The sequence below is a fragment of the Rhineura floridana genome, chromosome 10 (assembly GCF_030035675.1).
Source record: "Rhineura floridana isolate rRhiFlo1 chromosome 10, rRhiFlo1.hap2, whole genome shotgun sequence".
Lineage (NCBI taxonomy): Eukaryota > Metazoa > Chordata > Lepidosauria > Squamata > Rhineuridae > Rhineura > Rhineura floridana.
Window position 1 is genome coordinate 18,205,640 of NC_084489.1, and position 8,218 is coordinate 18,213,857.

Sequence of the window (8,218 nt, forward strand, 5' to 3'; positions counted from 1 at the left end):
CTTGTTCTGTCCCTCTCACAGAATTATGGGTTGCATAAAATGGGATAACTCATGTACTTCAGAGCTTCTTCAAGGAAGAGTGGGAGTTGAACACAATGTGCAATGAATGAATGAGTAAAATCATTCTGGCTGCCCCCACATCCAATTTCCATCCATGCTTTTGTGGAATTGTGCACCACAATGAAAATAAGTTCCAGTATTACCTGTGGACAAGGAGGATTAATTGTGTCATCCACACTTTTTTCAGAGTACACCAGTTTAAATGTCAGTCACGTTGGAATACATTTTCAGTAATTCCATAGAAAATAAGAATGATAATCCTTACAGGATTTTCTATTTTTACAGGATGTAAGATTTTAAATGTCTCTGTAATAAATCAAATTACCAAAAGAAAAATGATGGATGATTGTTTTGTGTTTCATTATGTGTTGCTGACGGAAACAGAGTGATAGTTCCTAACTGTGGCCTTGACTAAACAACCAGCTACACAAGTTGTATAAATAGTGGCCAGAAATCCAAGAGAGACATAGGCTGCAAGTTGAAGCACACTTACCTGGGAGTAAGTCCCATTGAACTCAGTGGGGCTAATTTTGGAGTACATGTGCATACGATAGTGCTGTAAGAATTCTTTACTCTGCACTGGATCATGGCCCATATGTTTGCTGATGAAATGCATGGCTTTATGCATTGAAAGTGTTTTATGATATACCCCAATTCAACTTTAATATTAGTGTAGTGTTTTTAAATAATACCATGCAATGACAATATTTTCAATATTGGTTGATTTCCCAGTTGTTGGTTATAGAACGGGCATAAAACTGCAGTCCTAAACATGTCCACTGAGAAGTAAGCCCCACTGAATTAAATTAGACTTACTCCCAGGAAAACGTGTACATGGTAACCTACATCTGATTTACTGTATTTGGGGAACTCCATACGACACAATGGAAGCCATATGCCTGGATATGGCTCTGGATTGTGGCCAACATACAAAGCTGGTATGAAATCATACTTGGTAAATTAATTCAAATTTGTTCTGCTATTAAACAGGAAATTCTTTGAGCTTTAAATTAAGATACCAAATCAGAACAGCAATTCTGCAGTTTCCTTGAATGAAATGATTCTAACTAAAACTCTAATATTATGTTCCAGCAATGAGAACATCAAAAGTAAATAGAATGTTATTTTGCACAAATTGTACAGTATTCTTGGATGAAATTCATTATCTTTATTACTCATAAAAAGGCCAAAGATATACACAAAGAGGTAGCTTTTGAAGAAAATGTAAATAAATTATCAAGAAGGGGAAATTGCTGTGTTTGCGTATGTTGTGTGTTTTCAACAAAACCAAAACAAAATGTTTGTGGAGGAAATACCAGTCTTTCTTTGGAATCTGTGTTCAAAAAGAAATCAAGCAGCGTTATGATTAGATGGTCAGCTAGTTCTATTTAGAATCCTGTACCCAGGATGCTGCTTCTATATGTGTTTACATAATAAAAGCTATTGATAAAAATATACTCATGTAAAATGTGACTGAAAATGATTTTAGTAAGACGATTGCATTTGCCCCATCAGCTCCCCCAACCCTGATGTTCAACTGATTTTACCAAGCTGCAGTGATGGGTAAGACCATAAGAGAATGAATGCATATCTTTGAGGTTAGGAAAGGAAAAAAGGAAAGGAGAAGTTACTTAGTCGAGTGGTTTTCAAATTGCGTTATAGCTTGGTGAGGGGTAAGGTGACCAAACAAACCCTGGTTAAGGAAGAGTGATGGATTTACACGTAACACCAAGCCATAGTTAAAATAAACTGAGGTTCAAACAACAAAAGATTGGTTCATATTGTGGTTTGCTTGCAGTAAACACACCATTGCTAATCTGCTGAGCAGGGCTTGGATGATCAAACAATCTGTGGTTAATAAACCATGGCTTACAGTATGTGCTAACTATACCAGTTATGGTGGACAGACTGCCCTAAAAGATCATGTTACAATGCACAGCTACAGGAGTAGAAAGCTGTGTGCTTTGTCTCTCACACAGGCTCCCCCCACCTGCTTGTCTTGTCTGTCTCACACACACACAATCATCCAAATGCAGATAGACACACAACTCCCCCCTCCCCCAACTGTACAATCTACAATGTACCAGGGTTCATTGGTAGAGAAATCAATGTGGAAATTGTTCTCTGGTGTATGAAAAATGTATCAACACAGGCAGAAATCTCATTTGTGCACCTGCTTCATCAGATGCAGAGTCACCTGGAGGCAAAATGTTTCTTTTCACAAGTCTAATTCACACTGGCATGCATGTTGCTTTGTATTTTTATATTTATTACTGTATGTTTGATGAAGAGCAGCTAAATGTGTGAACCGACTCCACTGAAAAAGATTGTGTACAAGGTGATATTAAAGTACTATCTGTAATGGCCCATTCACACATGCAAATCATCAAATTATAAGTGTAGATGTGTGAACCAGACCAAGGACCTTTGGGCTGCATAACCACAGCAATTCACATGTAGGGGGAAATGTGTTGTTTCTCATGAGTTACATCTTCAGAAACATATGTACTTATGATACCTCTCACACTCACATTCTACAATGGCAATTAAAATGCTATTTGAGAAAAATGTAGAATATTCCCAGATACAAAATATTGCTCTTGCTTCTTGATAATTTTTCTGGATGATCATTTTTGTTATTGTTTTGTTGATCGATTGATTCATACCAATCACACTCATACCACATGTTCAATGGTGACTGTCATTACATGTTTCACAATATTAGTTTCACTTTTAAAGTATTCTGCTACAGTACATCATAACATCTATGGTCTGCTACTCCAGATTTTCTGGCAAGGAATCTTTCACCATTTGTGGTTTTCTTGAGCACTTACAAATAATGGTATATGATTATATTTATTGCACTGTGGAATGTCACGATCAGTATGTGTGTTTCTCCCATGGGAAGCCACAAAGGAAAGATATTAGCTAACATTAAAAGGCAAATTAAATACTGCATTCAAACATGTATATATTTTAATATAAACTATAACTTCTTTGAAGTTAACTGGTAAATATGCCACATTAACCATTTGTTGTGTAGATGTACTCAAATGCTGCATCAAAGTGAATAGCAGAATACATCTGAGGGGGAAGGGAAACAAATTAAGGCTTAAGCATAATTGTATATACATCCTAATCTAACAATTGGATTTTTACTTAAAGTTCAGAAAGTACACATTTGGTTCCTGAAACTTAACCGATTCCAAAGGGAGAAGAGAGGTGAAAGGTGTTAAACACCAGGTGGGATGGGCTGAGGCAATGAAAAACCACCTCCTTATTTAAAAGCTCTCTGTTTGTTTTAATACTTTGACTCTGGGCACTGAAGACAGTTGAGATACAGAATGCTGGCTTGCTGAGATGTGAGCTGTGATTTACAAAACTCCTTAGATGATTCCTTGGCTTTTCTTTAGCATGTAGCTTAAAATTCCCCACACTAGGTCATTCAGCCCTCAAGCCACCAGAAAAATGAAGTTGCTGTTTAAAGGATGGCAGAAAACCAAGAGTTCAGACAGTTGCTATGAAGGATTAGTTGTGGGTTTTTCTCACTGCCCTGCTACAAACTGCATCACAGCTCTATGTTCAAACGTTATTAAATGAGAATGTTTCTCTGGCACCATCTGTTTCTCTCTACAATTTATGCACGCGTACACTCTCTCTCTCTCTCTCTCTCTTACAGCATACATTAAAACTTAAAACACATTTCCATCATAAACAACACTTTAACTGTTTAGGCTCAATTTAGCCACAATAAATATTACAGAGGTACTGCTGATCACATAGTCCCTTATTTTCATCCCTCTCAGCTATAACTTACACAAAATGGATGCCTCCAGCAGTATCCCCAATCTCTGATGGAGCAGTTGGACACTCTAAGTCCAGCTTATAAAGGAAATTGTCATCAGCTGCCAATTAGCTAAAGACTAAGTTCAAGGTGCTGGATTTGGTGTATAAAGCCTTGGACAGCTCAGGACCAGGATACCTGAAAGATTGCCTCACCTGTTATATACCCAGTTGATCACTCTGCTCTGCAGGTGAGGGCCTCCTGCAAATATCATCTCAGCAAGAAGTATGTTCTGCACAACACAGGAATTGGACCTTTAGTGTTATTGCACCTACCCTTTGGAATTCACTCCCTTTAAATATTGGGCAGGCACAGTCAATGTTGTTTTTTTGGTGCCTACTGAAGACCTTCCTCTGTCAACAAACCTTTTAAGAAGATACCTTTACCCTACTCTGCATCTGTATTGGAACTGTTTTTCAGATGTTTTTAAACATGTTTTTAATGTTTAATCACTTGTTATTTGCTGCCCAGGGCTCCTTTTGGGAGAAAGGGCAGGATATAAATTTAATAATAAGTAAATCAGCTACTGCATCCCAAGCAGACACTAGTGTAAGCATGCAGGATTAGGGTGGCAATGGGTTTAAGTTCTCAGCTATCCTGTGGATTAACATTATGTTTTTAAGGTTCTTCAGCAATCATGAGGCTATCCAGTCTGCTTTACCTATCATGCAGTTATTGCCCTAGGTCTTATTAAAAAGCTAATCTAGTTGTAGTTTTTCTGTGCATAGATCACTAGTGGGATAGAGAACTGCTTGGAAATGAGAACTGTTTGTGCAGTTCTTTTCTCAGATCTGACAACTGATATAGGCCCTATTCAACAGGGATCTTTCCAAATACTGCTACCTGAAATCTTTTAAACCAGAGATGCCAGGGATTGAACCTGGAACTTTCTGCATGCAAATCATATGTTCACCCCACCAAAGCTACGGCCCTTCTAAAAGGGTGACTTGCCTGCTTTGTTTGTGTTCTGTTGGATCAGAACCCTTGGGTTGAAGCTAATTCTACCAGCTTGTGCTTTAAGATTTTTCACCAAGACTACAGTCACACTAAATACAAACTGAACAGATAAATCACAGCTAGTCATCAACACTTGTATATTGTAAAAAAATAACTGCTAAAGAATTATTTAAGGCACTTTATTGTTTCAGACAGTGGCACTTTGATTGCCCATATCAGAATCAGGAAAATATAGCACCAACCTCCAAATGAACAGTGATAAAAAATAATAAAACAGTATTCCTACTATAGACAACTCACAGTCTCTAGATTACAGATGAAACCAAACCGCAGAACAAGAGAAAGCCAGTTAATAAAAATTAAATGACAGGCATGGTACCCTCTCTCCTGAAAAGCCACCTACCATAAACATCAATGTTTTGAAAGGTGAACCGAATTAAGAGAAGTCTGCAAATCTTTAGGAATCTCAGTGACTCTTCCCCTAAAGACCAAAGGGTACCAAGATCCTAAACAGTTATTTATTTATTAAGTACATTTATATCACGCCTTTCCTCAAAAGAGCTTTAAACAGACAACATGGCCCTCCCTTATATCTCACTGCAAGAATTGTAAGTTTCACAACAGTGTTGTTATGGTGCACTAGTGGAGCAGTTCAGGTAGCCAGTACCCTCCCCATGAGCAAATATTCAACAGGTGAAGCTTATTTCCTCACTGCATTTAAATGCCAGGAAAAATTTCGCCTGCTGAATTTTGCAGTGACTACTGGTACAGGACCCGTGTCAGAAAAACTGTTGGAAACTCTAGCAGGAGCCACCAACAGATGATGAAAATTTACTAACTTTCTGATGCAATATGTCTTACAACAGTAACTAGATATGGGAGTTTTACTGGAGTGGGGGCTGAGCCCTTAATGCTATAGGAACACACATAGAAATGAGAACTGCTATTTAGCATGTCAGATAGTCTGCATTCAGGGCAATATCCAGTGTTAGCTATACTCAGTGTAGTTTCGCTAAAATTAATAGACTAAGTGGATCTGTACATTTCAAGGGGTCTACTCCGGGTATGACTTAGTTGGATATCTCCCTCAGTCTCCAGCTGTGGTGTACACATCTTGTGGAATGGATATCTAGCAGGTGCCAACGGTACAGATATTTTGTTGGCTAGTAAAAACTTACATCTTCACTCAGGACTTCCTTTGATATACTAGTTTTTATTGCTCCTTACATATGACATTTTATACTATATTTGTGTTTAATGTGTTTTAGTGGATTAAGTTATTATGTCTTACACCACCTTGACAACCTTTGTTTTAAAGGCAGTATATAAATGACTTTAATAAATAATAAAGACAGCTGGTGTTACTTTAACCAGGGCATTCCATAAAGTACAGCGAAGTGACAATTTCAACAACTGCAATTCAAAAAGTCATAAATTAATGTACTCTATTGCAACTTCAATGAAGGCACTTTTTTTCTCCTTCATTTCTTCTTTAGCATGTTCATCTAGGGTGGCCAGATGCAATAGAGAACAGGGCTCCTGCACCTTTAATAGTTATGTAGAAGAGAGAATTTCAGCAGGTGTAACTCGCATGATAAGCTATACCTGCTGAAATTCTTCTACACAACTATTAAAGCGTTCTCTATTGTATCTGGCTACCCTACATCCATTTCAAATATCAAAGCACAAACATAAAAAAACTGCTTAAGCATTAAAAACTCTGACAAAAGTGTAAATAGTTAAGCGGGTGTAATGGCTGCTGAACTAACAATGTAAAACTGAGGGGAGATGGGAATGGACCAAAAAAGAAAAAGAGCAAAGGTTCTTTCTATTTGTACCTAGGCTTTCACTAGGAAGAGCTGGTAGAATTGCCAATTAACCAGAAAAGAGGGTTGGCCTGCTCCTGTGCCTTTACAGCAGCTTGATCTGCAGAAATCAGTAGGTGAAGCCTTTCACAGCATGGAGATAAATATTATCACCTAATAATGGCTACAGATCAACTTGCCCTTAAAAGCACAGCAATAAAGGCCAGTAAAAAAGTTGCCAACGTTGGTGTGAAATGGAAGCTAATGTTGTAACAAATTCCATGCGTACTTAAAGAAACAAAGTAAATTCACACACAAAATTACAATAAATAAGTGTTTGTACCATAACAATTAGAAGCATAAATCTGTAACATATGTTCCATATTGAAGCATCAAGGCAGTATTGTCTCTATAGGGCAGCCTTTCCCAACTAGGGGGCCGCCAGATGTTGTTGGACCACAACACCCATCAGCCTCAGCCAGCATTGCCAATGGTCAGGAAAGATGGGAATTGTGGCCCAACAACATCTGGTGGCCCACTAGTTGGGAAAGGCTGCTATAGGGCAACCTACCAGGATAATTCCTCCCAAACAAATTATTGTTTGCTCTGGTGTACCTGAGTACAGAATTTGGTCCCTTAACTATAATTGATTTCCGTTACTGATTCAACAAGACTTACCATTCAAATAACTGGACATGTATAATTGAGGTGAGCTAGTCATGCAAGTAAAGAATCATTGGCAGGACTAAATCTGAAAGGAAATTGCTCATGCCACAATAAACCAGTATATCCAAGCAACTCTTGTTCATGGGGACAGATGCAGTGTTTCTGTACATCTGATCCATTTAAGACAGGGTGATTTTACCTATGCTAATTTCCAACAGGTCAATATAGCTAAGAAGGACCAATATGGGATCTGTTTACTAGTTTCCCAAGGTTGGCTGCAGGGCTGGGGATTATATCCCAGTAGGAAAAAGTAACTTGATTCCTAACCTAATGTAATTTTTGAAGCATATCACAGTATTTGCCATGGGCAACATGCATAAGTCTGGATTTTGGACATTATGTAAGAAAGAAGGAACCAGAAAGTAGCTTCTCTAGGGCTTGCTTCTCGCAAACTTACAAACCAGCGGACACAGCCACTTTTCTGGAATTTAACTCCATTGTAGTTTTCATTAGCAGAAGCAGAAAATGAATTACAGCTTTTATTTTTAAAACTCAAACCCTAAAATATCCTAAGTCCCACTATCTTACCAGGGGCATATAACCAAAGCCTCAGCTAAATGCGTTAAAATTAAAAGTACTTACCTTATAGAAAATGTTTTGGCCCTCAGACCAAAAAAGGTTGGGCACCCCTGCTTTAGATTCAGTAGGGTCACAATCTGTTTCCTCCAGGGGTCTCACTAAAGCCAATTTAATTACTTCAGAGTAATTAAGACTGATTCAAGACTTTATAAATCATGGTTTGTAAAGCTGGGACATGCATCAGGCAAACTGCTCCTCCCTCCCGAGCTCCTCTACTCCTCCCTCCCTCCCTAGCTCCTCTACTCCT